At 51.8% G+C, this 9,468-nt stretch overlaps 46 non-coding genes across 46 annotated transcripts; all 46 read left to right on the top strand.

Moving 5' to 3' along the window:
* Positions 1–61: 61 nt before the first annotated feature.
* Positions 62–180, top strand: LOC126808290 (5S ribosomal RNA). The gene has a single exon (XR_007674531.1). It is a non-coding gene; the product is annotated as a 5S ribosomal RNA (ribosomal RNA).
* An 82-nt stretch (positions 181–262) lies between these two features.
* Positions 263–381, top strand: LOC126808288 (5S ribosomal RNA). The gene has a single exon (XR_007674530.1). It is a non-coding gene; the product is annotated as a 5S ribosomal RNA (ribosomal RNA).
* An 82-nt stretch (positions 382–463) lies between these two features.
* On the top strand, positions 464–582 carry LOC126808287 (5S ribosomal RNA). Its single transcript, XR_007674529.1, has one exon. It is a non-coding gene; the product is annotated as a 5S ribosomal RNA (ribosomal RNA).
* Positions 583–664: 82 nt separating this feature from the next.
* On the top strand, positions 665–783 carry LOC126808286 (5S ribosomal RNA). Its single transcript, XR_007674528.1, has one exon. It is a non-coding gene; the product is annotated as a 5S ribosomal RNA (ribosomal RNA).
* Positions 784–865: 82 nt separating this feature from the next.
* On the top strand, positions 866–984 carry LOC126808284 (5S ribosomal RNA). Its single transcript, XR_007674526.1, has one exon. It is a non-coding gene; the product is annotated as a 5S ribosomal RNA (ribosomal RNA).
* An 82-nt stretch (positions 985–1,066) lies between these two features.
* On the top strand, positions 1,067–1,185 carry LOC126808283 (5S ribosomal RNA). The gene has a single exon (XR_007674524.1). It is a non-coding gene; the product is annotated as a 5S ribosomal RNA (ribosomal RNA).
* An 82-nt stretch (positions 1,186–1,267) lies between these two features.
* On the top strand, positions 1,268–1,386 carry LOC126808282 (5S ribosomal RNA). Its single transcript, XR_007674523.1, has one exon. It is a non-coding gene; the product is annotated as a 5S ribosomal RNA (ribosomal RNA).
* A 114-nt stretch (positions 1,387–1,500) lies between these two features.
* Positions 1,501–1,619, top strand: LOC126808281 (5S ribosomal RNA). The gene has a single exon (XR_007674522.1). It is a non-coding gene; the product is annotated as a 5S ribosomal RNA (ribosomal RNA).
* Positions 1,620–1,701: 82 nt separating this feature from the next.
* On the top strand, positions 1,702–1,820 carry LOC126808280 (5S ribosomal RNA). Its single transcript, XR_007674521.1, has one exon. It is a non-coding gene; the product is annotated as a 5S ribosomal RNA (ribosomal RNA).
* Positions 1,821–1,934: 114 nt separating this feature from the next.
* LOC126808333 (5S ribosomal RNA) lies at positions 1,935–2,052 on the top strand. The gene has a single exon (XR_007674578.1). It is a non-coding gene; the product is annotated as a 5S ribosomal RNA (ribosomal RNA).
* Positions 2,053–2,134: 82 nt separating this feature from the next.
* Positions 2,135–2,253, top strand: LOC126808319 (5S ribosomal RNA). Its single transcript, XR_007674563.1, has one exon. It is a non-coding gene; the product is annotated as a 5S ribosomal RNA (ribosomal RNA).
* An 82-nt stretch (positions 2,254–2,335) lies between these two features.
* LOC126808279 (5S ribosomal RNA) lies at positions 2,336–2,454 on the top strand. The gene has a single exon (XR_007674520.1). It is a non-coding gene; the product is annotated as a 5S ribosomal RNA (ribosomal RNA).
* Positions 2,455–2,536: 82 nt separating this feature from the next.
* Positions 2,537–2,655, top strand: LOC126808329 (5S ribosomal RNA). The gene has a single exon (XR_007674573.1). It is a non-coding gene; the product is annotated as a 5S ribosomal RNA (ribosomal RNA).
* An 82-nt stretch (positions 2,656–2,737) lies between these two features.
* Positions 2,738–2,856, top strand: LOC126808277 (5S ribosomal RNA). Its single transcript, XR_007674519.1, has one exon. It is a non-coding gene; the product is annotated as a 5S ribosomal RNA (ribosomal RNA).
* Positions 2,857–2,938: 82 nt separating this feature from the next.
* Positions 2,939–3,057, top strand: LOC126808276 (5S ribosomal RNA). The gene has a single exon (XR_007674518.1). It is a non-coding gene; the product is annotated as a 5S ribosomal RNA (ribosomal RNA).
* An 82-nt stretch (positions 3,058–3,139) lies between these two features.
* Positions 3,140–3,258, top strand: LOC126808300 (5S ribosomal RNA). Its single transcript, XR_007674543.1, has one exon. It is a non-coding gene; the product is annotated as a 5S ribosomal RNA (ribosomal RNA).
* A 114-nt stretch (positions 3,259–3,372) lies between these two features.
* LOC126808275 (5S ribosomal RNA) lies at positions 3,373–3,491 on the top strand. The gene has a single exon (XR_007674517.1). It is a non-coding gene; the product is annotated as a 5S ribosomal RNA (ribosomal RNA).
* An 82-nt stretch (positions 3,492–3,573) lies between these two features.
* On the top strand, positions 3,574–3,692 carry LOC126808274 (5S ribosomal RNA). The gene has a single exon (XR_007674516.1). It is a non-coding gene; the product is annotated as a 5S ribosomal RNA (ribosomal RNA).
* Positions 3,693–3,774: 82 nt separating this feature from the next.
* Positions 3,775–3,893, top strand: LOC126808272 (5S ribosomal RNA). The gene has a single exon (XR_007674513.1). It is a non-coding gene; the product is annotated as a 5S ribosomal RNA (ribosomal RNA).
* An 82-nt stretch (positions 3,894–3,975) lies between these two features.
* LOC126808271 (5S ribosomal RNA) lies at positions 3,976–4,094 on the top strand. Its single transcript, XR_007674512.1, has one exon. It is a non-coding gene; the product is annotated as a 5S ribosomal RNA (ribosomal RNA).
* Positions 4,095–4,176: 82 nt separating this feature from the next.
* LOC126808270 (5S ribosomal RNA) lies at positions 4,177–4,295 on the top strand. Its single transcript, XR_007674511.1, has one exon. It is a non-coding gene; the product is annotated as a 5S ribosomal RNA (ribosomal RNA).
* An 82-nt stretch (positions 4,296–4,377) lies between these two features.
* LOC126808269 (5S ribosomal RNA) lies at positions 4,378–4,496 on the top strand. Its single transcript, XR_007674510.1, has one exon. It is a non-coding gene; the product is annotated as a 5S ribosomal RNA (ribosomal RNA).
* Positions 4,497–4,578: 82 nt separating this feature from the next.
* On the top strand, positions 4,579–4,697 carry LOC126808328 (5S ribosomal RNA). Its single transcript, XR_007674572.1, has one exon. It is a non-coding gene; the product is annotated as a 5S ribosomal RNA (ribosomal RNA).
* Positions 4,698–4,779: 82 nt separating this feature from the next.
* On the top strand, positions 4,780–4,898 carry LOC126808268 (5S ribosomal RNA). The gene has a single exon (XR_007674509.1). It is a non-coding gene; the product is annotated as a 5S ribosomal RNA (ribosomal RNA).
* An 82-nt stretch (positions 4,899–4,980) lies between these two features.
* Positions 4,981–5,099, top strand: LOC126808266 (5S ribosomal RNA). Its single transcript, XR_007674508.1, has one exon. It is a non-coding gene; the product is annotated as a 5S ribosomal RNA (ribosomal RNA).
* Positions 5,100–5,181: 82 nt separating this feature from the next.
* LOC126808265 (5S ribosomal RNA) lies at positions 5,182–5,300 on the top strand. Its single transcript, XR_007674507.1, has one exon. It is a non-coding gene; the product is annotated as a 5S ribosomal RNA (ribosomal RNA).
* Positions 5,301–5,414: 114 nt separating this feature from the next.
* Positions 5,415–5,533, top strand: LOC126808264 (5S ribosomal RNA). The gene has a single exon (XR_007674506.1). It is a non-coding gene; the product is annotated as a 5S ribosomal RNA (ribosomal RNA).
* An 82-nt stretch (positions 5,534–5,615) lies between these two features.
* LOC126808263 (5S ribosomal RNA) lies at positions 5,616–5,734 on the top strand. The gene has a single exon (XR_007674505.1). It is a non-coding gene; the product is annotated as a 5S ribosomal RNA (ribosomal RNA).
* An 82-nt stretch (positions 5,735–5,816) lies between these two features.
* Positions 5,817–5,935, top strand: LOC126808262 (5S ribosomal RNA). The gene has a single exon (XR_007674504.1). It is a non-coding gene; the product is annotated as a 5S ribosomal RNA (ribosomal RNA).
* A 113-nt stretch (positions 5,936–6,048) lies between these two features.
* Positions 6,049–6,167, top strand: LOC126808260 (5S ribosomal RNA). Its single transcript, XR_007674501.1, has one exon. It is a non-coding gene; the product is annotated as a 5S ribosomal RNA (ribosomal RNA).
* An 82-nt stretch (positions 6,168–6,249) lies between these two features.
* Positions 6,250–6,368, top strand: LOC126808259 (5S ribosomal RNA). Its single transcript, XR_007674500.1, has one exon. It is a non-coding gene; the product is annotated as a 5S ribosomal RNA (ribosomal RNA).
* An 82-nt stretch (positions 6,369–6,450) lies between these two features.
* Positions 6,451–6,569, top strand: LOC126808258 (5S ribosomal RNA). Its single transcript, XR_007674499.1, has one exon. It is a non-coding gene; the product is annotated as a 5S ribosomal RNA (ribosomal RNA).
* An 82-nt stretch (positions 6,570–6,651) lies between these two features.
* LOC126808257 (5S ribosomal RNA) lies at positions 6,652–6,770 on the top strand. Its single transcript, XR_007674498.1, has one exon. It is a non-coding gene; the product is annotated as a 5S ribosomal RNA (ribosomal RNA).
* A 114-nt stretch (positions 6,771–6,884) lies between these two features.
* Positions 6,885–7,003, top strand: LOC126808256 (5S ribosomal RNA). The gene has a single exon (XR_007674496.1). It is a non-coding gene; the product is annotated as a 5S ribosomal RNA (ribosomal RNA).
* Positions 7,004–7,085: 82 nt separating this feature from the next.
* Positions 7,086–7,204, top strand: LOC126808255 (5S ribosomal RNA). Its single transcript, XR_007674495.1, has one exon. It is a non-coding gene; the product is annotated as a 5S ribosomal RNA (ribosomal RNA).
* An 82-nt stretch (positions 7,205–7,286) lies between these two features.
* On the top strand, positions 7,287–7,405 carry LOC126808307 (5S ribosomal RNA). The gene has a single exon (XR_007674549.1). It is a non-coding gene; the product is annotated as a 5S ribosomal RNA (ribosomal RNA).
* Positions 7,406–7,487: 82 nt separating this feature from the next.
* LOC126808254 (5S ribosomal RNA) lies at positions 7,488–7,606 on the top strand. The gene has a single exon (XR_007674494.1). It is a non-coding gene; the product is annotated as a 5S ribosomal RNA (ribosomal RNA).
* Positions 7,607–7,720: 114 nt separating this feature from the next.
* On the top strand, positions 7,721–7,839 carry LOC126808253 (5S ribosomal RNA). Its single transcript, XR_007674493.1, has one exon. It is a non-coding gene; the product is annotated as a 5S ribosomal RNA (ribosomal RNA).
* Positions 7,840–7,921: 82 nt separating this feature from the next.
* Positions 7,922–8,040, top strand: LOC126808252 (5S ribosomal RNA). The gene has a single exon (XR_007674492.1). It is a non-coding gene; the product is annotated as a 5S ribosomal RNA (ribosomal RNA).
* Positions 8,041–8,122: 82 nt separating this feature from the next.
* Positions 8,123–8,241, top strand: LOC126808250 (5S ribosomal RNA). Its single transcript, XR_007674491.1, has one exon. It is a non-coding gene; the product is annotated as a 5S ribosomal RNA (ribosomal RNA).
* Positions 8,242–8,323: 82 nt separating this feature from the next.
* Positions 8,324–8,442, top strand: LOC126808248 (5S ribosomal RNA). The gene has a single exon (XR_007674489.1). It is a non-coding gene; the product is annotated as a 5S ribosomal RNA (ribosomal RNA).
* An 82-nt stretch (positions 8,443–8,524) lies between these two features.
* Positions 8,525–8,643, top strand: LOC126808247 (5S ribosomal RNA). Its single transcript, XR_007674488.1, has one exon. It is a non-coding gene; the product is annotated as a 5S ribosomal RNA (ribosomal RNA).
* An 82-nt stretch (positions 8,644–8,725) lies between these two features.
* On the top strand, positions 8,726–8,844 carry LOC126808324 (5S ribosomal RNA). Its single transcript, XR_007674569.1, has one exon. It is a non-coding gene; the product is annotated as a 5S ribosomal RNA (ribosomal RNA).
* Positions 8,845–8,926: 82 nt separating this feature from the next.
* On the top strand, positions 8,927–9,045 carry LOC126808246 (5S ribosomal RNA). Its single transcript, XR_007674487.1, has one exon. It is a non-coding gene; the product is annotated as a 5S ribosomal RNA (ribosomal RNA).
* An 82-nt stretch (positions 9,046–9,127) lies between these two features.
* LOC126808245 (5S ribosomal RNA) lies at positions 9,128–9,246 on the top strand. Its single transcript, XR_007674486.1, has one exon. It is a non-coding gene; the product is annotated as a 5S ribosomal RNA (ribosomal RNA).
* An 82-nt stretch (positions 9,247–9,328) lies between these two features.
* Positions 9,329–9,447, top strand: LOC126808244 (5S ribosomal RNA). The gene has a single exon (XR_007674485.1). It is a non-coding gene; the product is annotated as a 5S ribosomal RNA (ribosomal RNA).
* The last annotated feature ends 21 nt before the right edge of the window (positions 9,448–9,468 follow it).

Here is a 9,468-nt window from a genome sequence, read left to right as displayed (position 1 = left end):
AGAAAACTCATTTACTGCTCACTCTGCGACAGATAACTGCGGGATTTTTTCACCTGTCGTCGTCTACGGCCATATCACGTTGAAAACACCAGTTCTCGTCCGATCACTGAAGTTAAGCAACGTCGGGCCCGCTCAGTACTTGGATGGGTGACCGCCTGGGAACACCGGGTGCTGTAGACGCGAACATGTTTTTGACGGGGGAGAAAACTCATTTACTGCTCACTCTGCGACAGATAACTGCGGGATTTTTTCACCTGTCGTCGTCTACGGCCATATCACGTTGAAAACACCAGTTCTCGTCCGATCACTGAAGTTAAGCAACGTCGGGCCCGCTCAGTACTTGGATGGGTGACCGCCTGGGAACACCGGGTGCTGTAGACGCGAACATGTTTTTGACGGGGGAGAAAACTCATTTACTGCTCACTCTGCGACAGATAACTGCGGGATTTTTTCACCTGTCGTCGTCTACGGCCATATCACGTTGAAAACACCAGTTCTCGTCCGATCACTGAAGTTAAGCAACGTCGGGCCCGCTCAGTACTTGGATGGGTGACCGCCTGGGAACACCGGGTGCTGTAGACGCGAACATGTTTTTGACGGGGGAGAAAACTCATTTACTGCTCACTCTGCGACAGATAACTGCGGGATTTTTTCACCTGTCGTCGTCTACGGCCATATCACGTTGAAAACACCAGTTCTCGTCCGATCACTGAAGTTAAGCAACGTCGGGCCCGCTCAGTACTTGGATGGGTGACCGCCTGGGAACACCGGGTGCTGTAGACGCGAACATGTTTTTGACGGGGGAGAAAACTCATTTACTGCTCACTCTGCGACAGATAACTGCGGGATTTTTTCACCTGTCGTCGTCTACGGCCATATCACGTTGAAAACACCAGTTCTCGTCCGATCACTGAAGTTAAGCAACGTCGGGCCCGCTCAGTACTTGGATGGGTGACCGCCTGGGAACACCGGGTGCTGTAGACGCGAACATGTTTTTGACGGGGGAGAAAACTCATTTACTGCTCACTCTGCGACAGATAACTGCGGGATTTTTTCACCTGTCGTCGTCTACGGCCATATCACGTTGAAAACACCAGTTCTCGTCCGATCACTGAAGTTAAGCAACGTCGGGCCCGCTCAGTACTTGGATGGGTGACCGCCTGGGAACACCGGGTGCTGTAGACGCGAACATGTTTTTGACGGGGGAGAAAACTCATTTACTGCTCACTCTGCGACAGATAACTGCGGGATTTTTTCACCTGTCGTCGTCTACGGCCATATCACGTTGAAAACACCAGTTCTCGTCCGATCACTGAAGTTAAGCAACGTCGGGCCCGCTCAGTACTTGGATGGGTGACCGCCTGGGAACACCGGGTGCTGTAGACGCGAACATGTTTTTGACGGCTGAGAAAACTCATTTACTGCTCACTCTGCGACAGATATTGCCTATTTACTGCTCACTCTGCGACAGATAACTGCGGGATTTTTTCACCTGTCGTCGTCTACGGCCATATCACGTTGAAAACACCAGTTCTCGTCCGATCACTGAAGTTAAGCAACGTCGGGCCCGCTCAGTACTTGGATGGGTGACCGCCTGGGAACACCGGGTGCTGTAGACGCGAACATGTTTTTGACGGGGGAGAAAACTCATTTACTGCTCACTCTGCGACAGATAACTGCGGGATTTTTTCACCTGTCGTCGTCTACGGCCATATCACGTTGAAAACACCAGTTCTCGTCCGATCACTGAAGTTAAGCAACGTCGGGCCCGCTCAGTACTTGGATGGGTGACCGCCTGGGAACACCGGGTGCTGTAGACGCGAACATGTTTTTGACGGCTGAGAAAACTCATTTACTGCTCACTCTGCGACAGATATTGCCTATTTACTGCTCACTCTGCGACAGATAACTGCGGGATTTTTTCACCTGTCGTCGTCTACGCCATATCACGTTGAAAACACCAGTTCTCGTCCGATCACTGAAGTTAAGCAACGTCGGGCCCGCTCAGTACTTGGATGGGTGACCGCCTGGGAACACCGGGTGCTGTAGACGCGAACATGTTTTTGACGGGGGAGAAAACTCATTTACTGCTCACTCTGCGACAGATAACTGCGGGATTTTTTCACCTGTCGTCGTCTACGGCCATATCACGTTGAAAACACCAGTTCTCGTCCGATCACTGAAGTTAAGCAACGTCGGGCCCGCTCAGTACGTGGATGGGTGACCGCCTGGGAACACCGGGTGCTGTAGACGCGAACATGTTTTTGACGGGGGAGAAAACTCATTTACTGCTCACTCTGCGACAGATAACTGCGGGATTTTTTCACCTGTCGTCGTCTACGGCCATATCACGTTGAAAACACCAGTTCTCGTCCGATCACTGAAGTTAAGCAACGTCGGGCCCGCTCAGTACTTGGATGGGTGACCGCCTGGGAACACCGGGTGCTGTAGACGCGAACATGTTTTTGACGGCTGAGAAAACTCATTTACTGCTCACTCTGCGACAGATAACTGCGGGATTTTTTCACCTGTCGTCGTCTACGGCCATATCACGTTGAAAACACCAGTTCTCGTCCGATCACTGAAGTTAAGCAACGTCGGGCCCGCTCAGTACTTGGATGGGTGACCGCCTGATAACACCGGGTGCTGTAGACGCGAACATGTTTTTGACGGGGGAGAAAACTCATTTACTGCTCACTCTGCGACAGATAACTGCGGGATTTTTTCACCTGTCGTCGTCTACGGCCATATCACGTTGAAAACACCAGTTCTCGTCCGATCACTGAAGTTAAGCAACGTCGGGCCCGCTCAGTACTTGGATGGGTGACCGCCTGGGAACACCGGGTGCTGTAGACGCGAACATGTTTTTGACGGGGGAGAAAACTCATTTACTGCTCACTCTGCGACAGATAACTGCGGGATTTTTTCACCTGTCGTGGTCTACGGCCATATCACGTTGAAAACACCAGTTCTCGTCCGATCACTGAAGTTAAGCAACGTCGGGCCCGCTCAGTACTTGGATGGGTGACCGCCTGGGAACACCGGGTGCTGTAGACGCGAACATGTTTTTGACGGGGGAGAAAACTCATTTATTGCTCACTCTGCGACAGATAACTGCGGGATTTTTTCACCTGTCGTCGTCTACGGTCATATCACGTTGAAAACACCAGTTCTCGTCCGATCACTGAAGTTAAGCAACGTCGGGCCCGCTCAGTACTTGGATGGGTGACCGCCTGGGAACACCGGGTGCTGTAGACGCGAACATGTTTTTGACGGCTGAGAAAACTCATTTACTGCTCACTCTGCGACAGATATTGCCTATTTACTGCTCACTCTGCGACAGATAACTGCGGGATTTTTTCACCTGTCGTCGTCTACGGCCATATCACGTTGAAAACACCAGTTCTCGTCCGATCACTGAAGTTAAGCAACGTCGGGCCCGCTCAGTACTTGGATGGGTGACCGCCTGGGAACACCGGGTGCTGTAGACGCGAACATGTTTTTGACGGGGGAGAAAACTCATTTACTGCTCACTCTGCGACAGATAACTGCGGGATTTTTTCACCTGTCGTCGTCTACGGCCATATCACGTTGAAAACACCAGTTCTCGTCCGATCACTGAAGTTAAGCAACGTCGGGCCCGCTCAGTACTTGGATGGGTGACCGCCTGGGAACACCGGGTGCTGTAGACGCGAACATGTTTTTGACGGGGGAGAAAACTCATTTACTGCTCACTCTGCGACAGATAACTGCAGGATTTTTTCACCTGTCGTCGTCTACGGCCATATCACGTTGAAAACACCAGTTCTCGTCCGATCACTGAAGTTAAGCAACGTCGGGCCCGCTCAGTACTTGGATGGGTGACCGCCTGGGAACACCGGGTGCTGTAGACGCGAACATGTTTTTGACGGGGGAGAAAACTCATTTACTGCTCACTCTGCGACAGATAACTGCGGGATTTTTTCACCTGTCGTCGTCTACGGCCATATCACGTTGAAAACACCAGTTCTCGTCCGATCACTGAAGTTAAGCAACGTCGGGCCCGCTCAGTACTTGGATGGGTGACCGCCTGGGAACACCGGGTGCTGTAGACGCGAACATGTTTTTGACGGGGGAGAAAACTCATTTACTGCTCACTCTGCGACAGATAACTGCGGGATTTTTTCACCTGTCGTCGTCTACGGCCATATCACGTTGAAAACACCAGTTCTCGTCCGATCACTGAAGTTAAGCAACGTCGGGCCCGCTCAGTACTTGGATGGGTGACCGCCTGGGAACACCGGGTGCTGTAGACGCGAACATGTTTTTGACGGCTGAGAAAACTCATTTACTGCTCACTCTGCGACAGATAACTGCGGGATTTTTTCACCTGTCGTCGTCTACGGCCATATCACGTTGAAAACACCAGTTCTCGTCCGATCACTGAAGTTAAGCAACGTCGGGCCCGCTCAGTACTTGGATGGGTGACCGCCTGGGAACACCGGGTGCTGTAGACGCGAACATGTTTTTGACGGCTGAGAAAACTCATTTACTGCTCACTCTGCGACAGATAACTGCGGGATTTTTTCACCTGTCGTCGTCTACGGCCATATCACGTTGAAAACACCAGTTCTCGTCCGATCACTGAAGTTAAGCAACGTCGGGCCCGCTCAGTACTTGGATGGGTGACCGCCTGATAACACCGGGTGCTGTAGACGCGAACATGTTTTTGACGGGGGAGAAAACTCATTTACTGCTCACTCTGCGACAGATAACTGCGGGATTTTTTCACCTGTCGTCGTCTACGGCCATATCACGTTGAAAACACCAGTTCTCGTCCGATCACTGAAGTTAAGCAACGTCGGGCCCGCTCAGTACTTGGATGGGTGACCGCCTGGGAACACCGGGTGCTGTAGACGCGAACATGTTTTTGACGGGGGAGAAAACTCATTTACTGCTCACTCTGCGACAGATAACTGCGGGATTTTTTCACCTGTCGTGGTCTACGGCCATATCACGTTGAAAACACCAGTTCTCGTCCGATCACTGAAGTTAAGCAACGTCGGGCCCGCTCAGTACTTGGATGGGTGACCGCCTGGGAACACCGGGTGCTGTAGACGCGAACATGTTTTTGACGGGGGAGAAAACTCATTTATTGCTCACTCTGCGACAGATAACTGCGGGATTTTTTCACCTGTCGTCGTCTACGGCCATATCACGTTGAAAACACCAGTTCTCGTCCGATCACTGAAGTTAAGCAACGTCGGGCCCGCTCAGTACTTGGATGGGTGACCGCCTGGGAACACCGGGTGCTGTAGACGCGAACATGTTTTTGACGGCTGAGAAAACTCATTTACTGCTCACTCTGCGACAGATATTGCCTATTTACTGCTCACTCTGCGACAGATAACTGCGGGATTTTTTCACCTGTCGTCGTCTACGGCCATATCACGTTGAAAACACCAGTTCTCGTCCGATCACTGAAGTTAAGCAACGTCGGGCCCGCTCAGTACTTGGATGGGTGACCGCCTGGGAACACCGGGTGCTGTAGACGCGAACATGTTTTTGACGGGGGAGAAAACTCATTTACTGCTCACTCTGCGACAGATAACTGCGGGATTTTTTCACCTGTCGTCGTCTACGGCCATATCACGTTGAAAACACCAGTTCTCGTCCGATCACTGAAGTTAAGCAACGTCGGGCCCGCTCAGTACTTGGATGGGTGACCGCCTGGGAACACCGGGTGCTGTAGACGCGAACATGTTTTTGACGGGGGAGAAAACTCATTTACTGCTCACTCTGCGACAGATAACTGCGGGATTTTTTCACCTGTCGTCGTCTACGGCCATATCACGTTGAAAACACCAGTTCTCGTCCGATCACTGAAGTTAAGCAACGTCGGGCCCGCTCAGTACTTGGATGGGTGACCGCCTGGGAACACCGGGTGCTGTAGACGCGAACATGTTTTTGACGGCTGAGAAAACTCATTTACTGCTCACTCTGCGACAGATATTGCCTATTTACTGCTCACTCTGCGACAGATAACTGCGGGATTTTTTACCTGTCGTCGTCTACGGCCATATCACGTTGAAAACACCAGTTCTCGTCCGATCACTGAAGTTAAGCAACGTCGGGCCCGCTCAGTACTTGGATGGGTGACCGCCTGGGAACACCGGGTGCTGTAGACGCGAACATGTTTTTGACGGGGGAGAAAACTCATTTACTGCTCACTCTGCAACAGATAACTGCGGAATTTTTTCACCTGTCGTCGTCTACGGCCATATCACGTTGAAAACACCAGTTCTCGTCCGATCACTGAAGTTAAGCAACGTCGGGCCCGCTCAGTACTTGGATGGGTGACCGCCTGGGAACACCGGGTGCTGTAGACGCGAACATGTTTTTGACGGGGGAGAAAACTCATTTACTGCTCACTCTGCGACAGATAACTGCGGGATTTTTTCACCTGTCGTCGTCTACGGCCATATCACGTTGAAAACACCAGTTCTCGTCCGATCACTGAAGTTAAGCAACGTCGGGCCCGCTCAGTACTTGGATGGGTGACCGCCTGGGAACACCGGGTGCTGTAGACGCGAACATGTTTTTGACGGGGGAGAAAACTCATTTACTGCTCACTCTGCGACAGATAACTGCGGGATTTTTTCACCTGTCGTCGTCTACGGCCATATCACGTTGAAAACACCAGTTCTCGTCCGATCACTGAAGTTAAGCAACGTCGGGCCCGCTCAGTACTTGGATGGGTGACCGCCTGGGAACACCGGGTGCTGTAGACGCGAACATGTTTTTGACGGCTGAGAAAACTCATTTACTGCTCACTCTGCGACAGATATTGCCTATTTACTGCTCACTCTGCTACAGATAACTGCGGGATTTTTTCACCTGTCGTCGTCTACGGCCATATCACGTTGAAAACACCAGTTCTCGTCCGATCACTGAAGTTAAGCAACGTCGGGCCCGCTCAGTACTTGGATGGGTGACCGCCTGGGAACACCGGGTGCTGTAGACGCGAACATGTTTTTGACGGGGGAGAAAACTCATTTACTGCTCACTCTGCGACAGATAACTGCGGGATTTTTTCACCTGTCGTCGTCTACGGCCATATCACGTTGAAAACACCAGTTCTCGTCCGATCACTGAAGTTAAGCAACGTCGGGCCCGCTCAGTACTTGGATGGGTGACCGCCTGGGAACACCGGGTGCTGTAGACGCGAACATGTTTTTGACGGGGGAGAAAACTCATTTACTGCTCACTCTGCGACAGATAACTGCGGGATTTTTTCACCTGTCGTCGTCTACTGCCATATCACGTTGAAAACACCAGTTCTCGTCCGATCACTGAAGTTAAGCAACGTTGGGCCCGCTCAGTACTTGGATGGGTGACCGCCTGGGAACACCGGGTGCTGTAGACGCGAACATGTTTTTGACGGGGGAGAAAACTCATTTACTGCTCACTCTGCGACAGATAACTGCGGGATTTTTTCACCTGTCGTCGTCTACGGCCATATCACGTTGAAAACACCAGTTCTCGTCCGATCACTGAAGTTAAGCAACGTCGGGCCCGCTCAGTACTTGGATGGGTGACCGCCTGGGAACACCGGGTGCTGTAGACGCGAACATGTATTTGACGGCTGAGAAAACTCATTTACTGCTCACTCTGCGACAGATATTGCCTATTTACTGCTCACTCTGCGACAGATAACTGCGGGATTTTTTCACCTGTCGTCGTCTACGGCCATATCACGTTGAAAACACCAGTTCTCGTCCGATCACTGAAGTTAAGCAACGTCGGGCCCGCTCAGTACTTGGATGGGTGACCGCCTGGGAACACCGGGTGCTGTAGACGCGAACATGTTTTTGACGGGGGAGAAAACTCATTTACTGCTCACTCTGCGACAGATAACTGCGGGATTTTTTCACCTGTCGTCGTCTACGGCCATATCACGTTGAAAACACCAGTTCTCGTCCGATCACTGAAGTTAAGCAACGTCGGGCCCGCTCAGTACTTGGATGGGTGACCGCCTGGGAACACCGGGTGCTGTAGACGCGAACATGTTTTTGACGGATGAGAAAACTCATTTACTGCTCACTCTGCGACAGATAACTGCGGGATTTTTTCACCTGTCGTCGTCTACGGCCATATCACGTTGAAAACACCAGTTCTCGTCCGATCACTGAAGTTAAGCAACGTCGGGCCCGCTCAGTACTTGGATGGGTGACCGCCTGGGAACACCGGGTGCTGTAGACGCGAACATGTTTTTGACGGGGGAGAAAACTCATTTACTGCTCACTCTGCGACAGATAACTGCGGGATTTTTTCACCTGTCGTCGTCTACGGCCATATCACGTTGAAAACACCAGTTCTCGTCCGATCACTGAAGTTAAGCAACGTCGGGCCCGCTCAGTACTTGGATGGGTGACCGCCTGGGAACACCGGGTGCTGTAGACGCGAACATGTTTTTGACGGCTGAGAAAACTCATTTACTGCTCACTCTGCGACAGATAACTGCGGGATTTTTTCACCTGTCGTCGTCTACGGCCATATCACGTTGAAAACACCAGTTCTCGTCCGATCACTGAAGTTAAGCAACGTCGGGCCCGCTCAGTACTTGGATGGGTGACCGCCTGGGAACACCGGGTGCTGTAGACGCGAACATGTTTTTGACGGGGGAGAAAACTCATTTACTGCTCACTCTGCGACAGATAACTGCGGGATTTTTTCACCTGTCGTCGTCTACCGCCATATCACGTTGAAAACACCAGTTCTCGTCCGATCACTGAAGTTAAGCAACGTCGGGCCCGCTCAGTACTTGGATGGGTGACCGCCTGGGAACACCGGGTGCTGTAGACGCGAACATGTTTTTGACGGGGGAGAAAACTCATTTACTGCTCACTCTGCGACAGATAACTGCGGGATTTTTTCACCTGTCGTCGTCTACGGCCATATCACGTTGAAAACACCAGTTCTCGTCCGATCACTGAAGTTAAGCAACGTCGGGCCCGCTCAGTACTTGGATGGGTGACCGCCTGGGAACACCGGGTGCTGTAGACGCGAACATGTTTTTGACGGGGGAGAAAACTCATTTACTGCTCACTCTGCGACAGATAACTGCGGGATTTTTTCACCTGTCGTCGTCTACGGCCATATCACGTTGAAAACACCAGTTCTCGTCCGATCACTGAAGTTAAGCAACGTCGGGCCCGCTCAGTACTTGGATGGGTGACCGCCTGGGAACACCGGGTGCTGTAGACGCGAACATGTTTTTGACGGGGGAGAAAACTCATTTACTGCTCACTCTGCGACAGATAACTGCGGGATTTTTTCACCTGTCGTCGTCTACGGCCATATCACGTTGAAAACACCAGTTCTCGTCCGATCACTGAAGTTAAGCAACGTCGGGCCCGCTCAGTACTTGGATGGGTGACCGCCTGGGAACACCGGGTGCTGTAGACGCGAACATGTTTTTGACGGGGG

The sequence above is a fragment of the Patella vulgata genome, chromosome 9, assembly GCF_932274485.2.
Source record: "Patella vulgata chromosome 9, xgPatVulg1.2, whole genome shotgun sequence".
In the NCBI taxonomy this organism is placed as follows: domain Eukaryota; kingdom Metazoa; phylum Mollusca; class Gastropoda; family Patellidae; genus Patella; species Patella vulgata.
The sequence above is the reverse complement of the archived record's forward strand: the minus strand, read 5'-3'. Positions and strand labels throughout refer to the sequence as shown.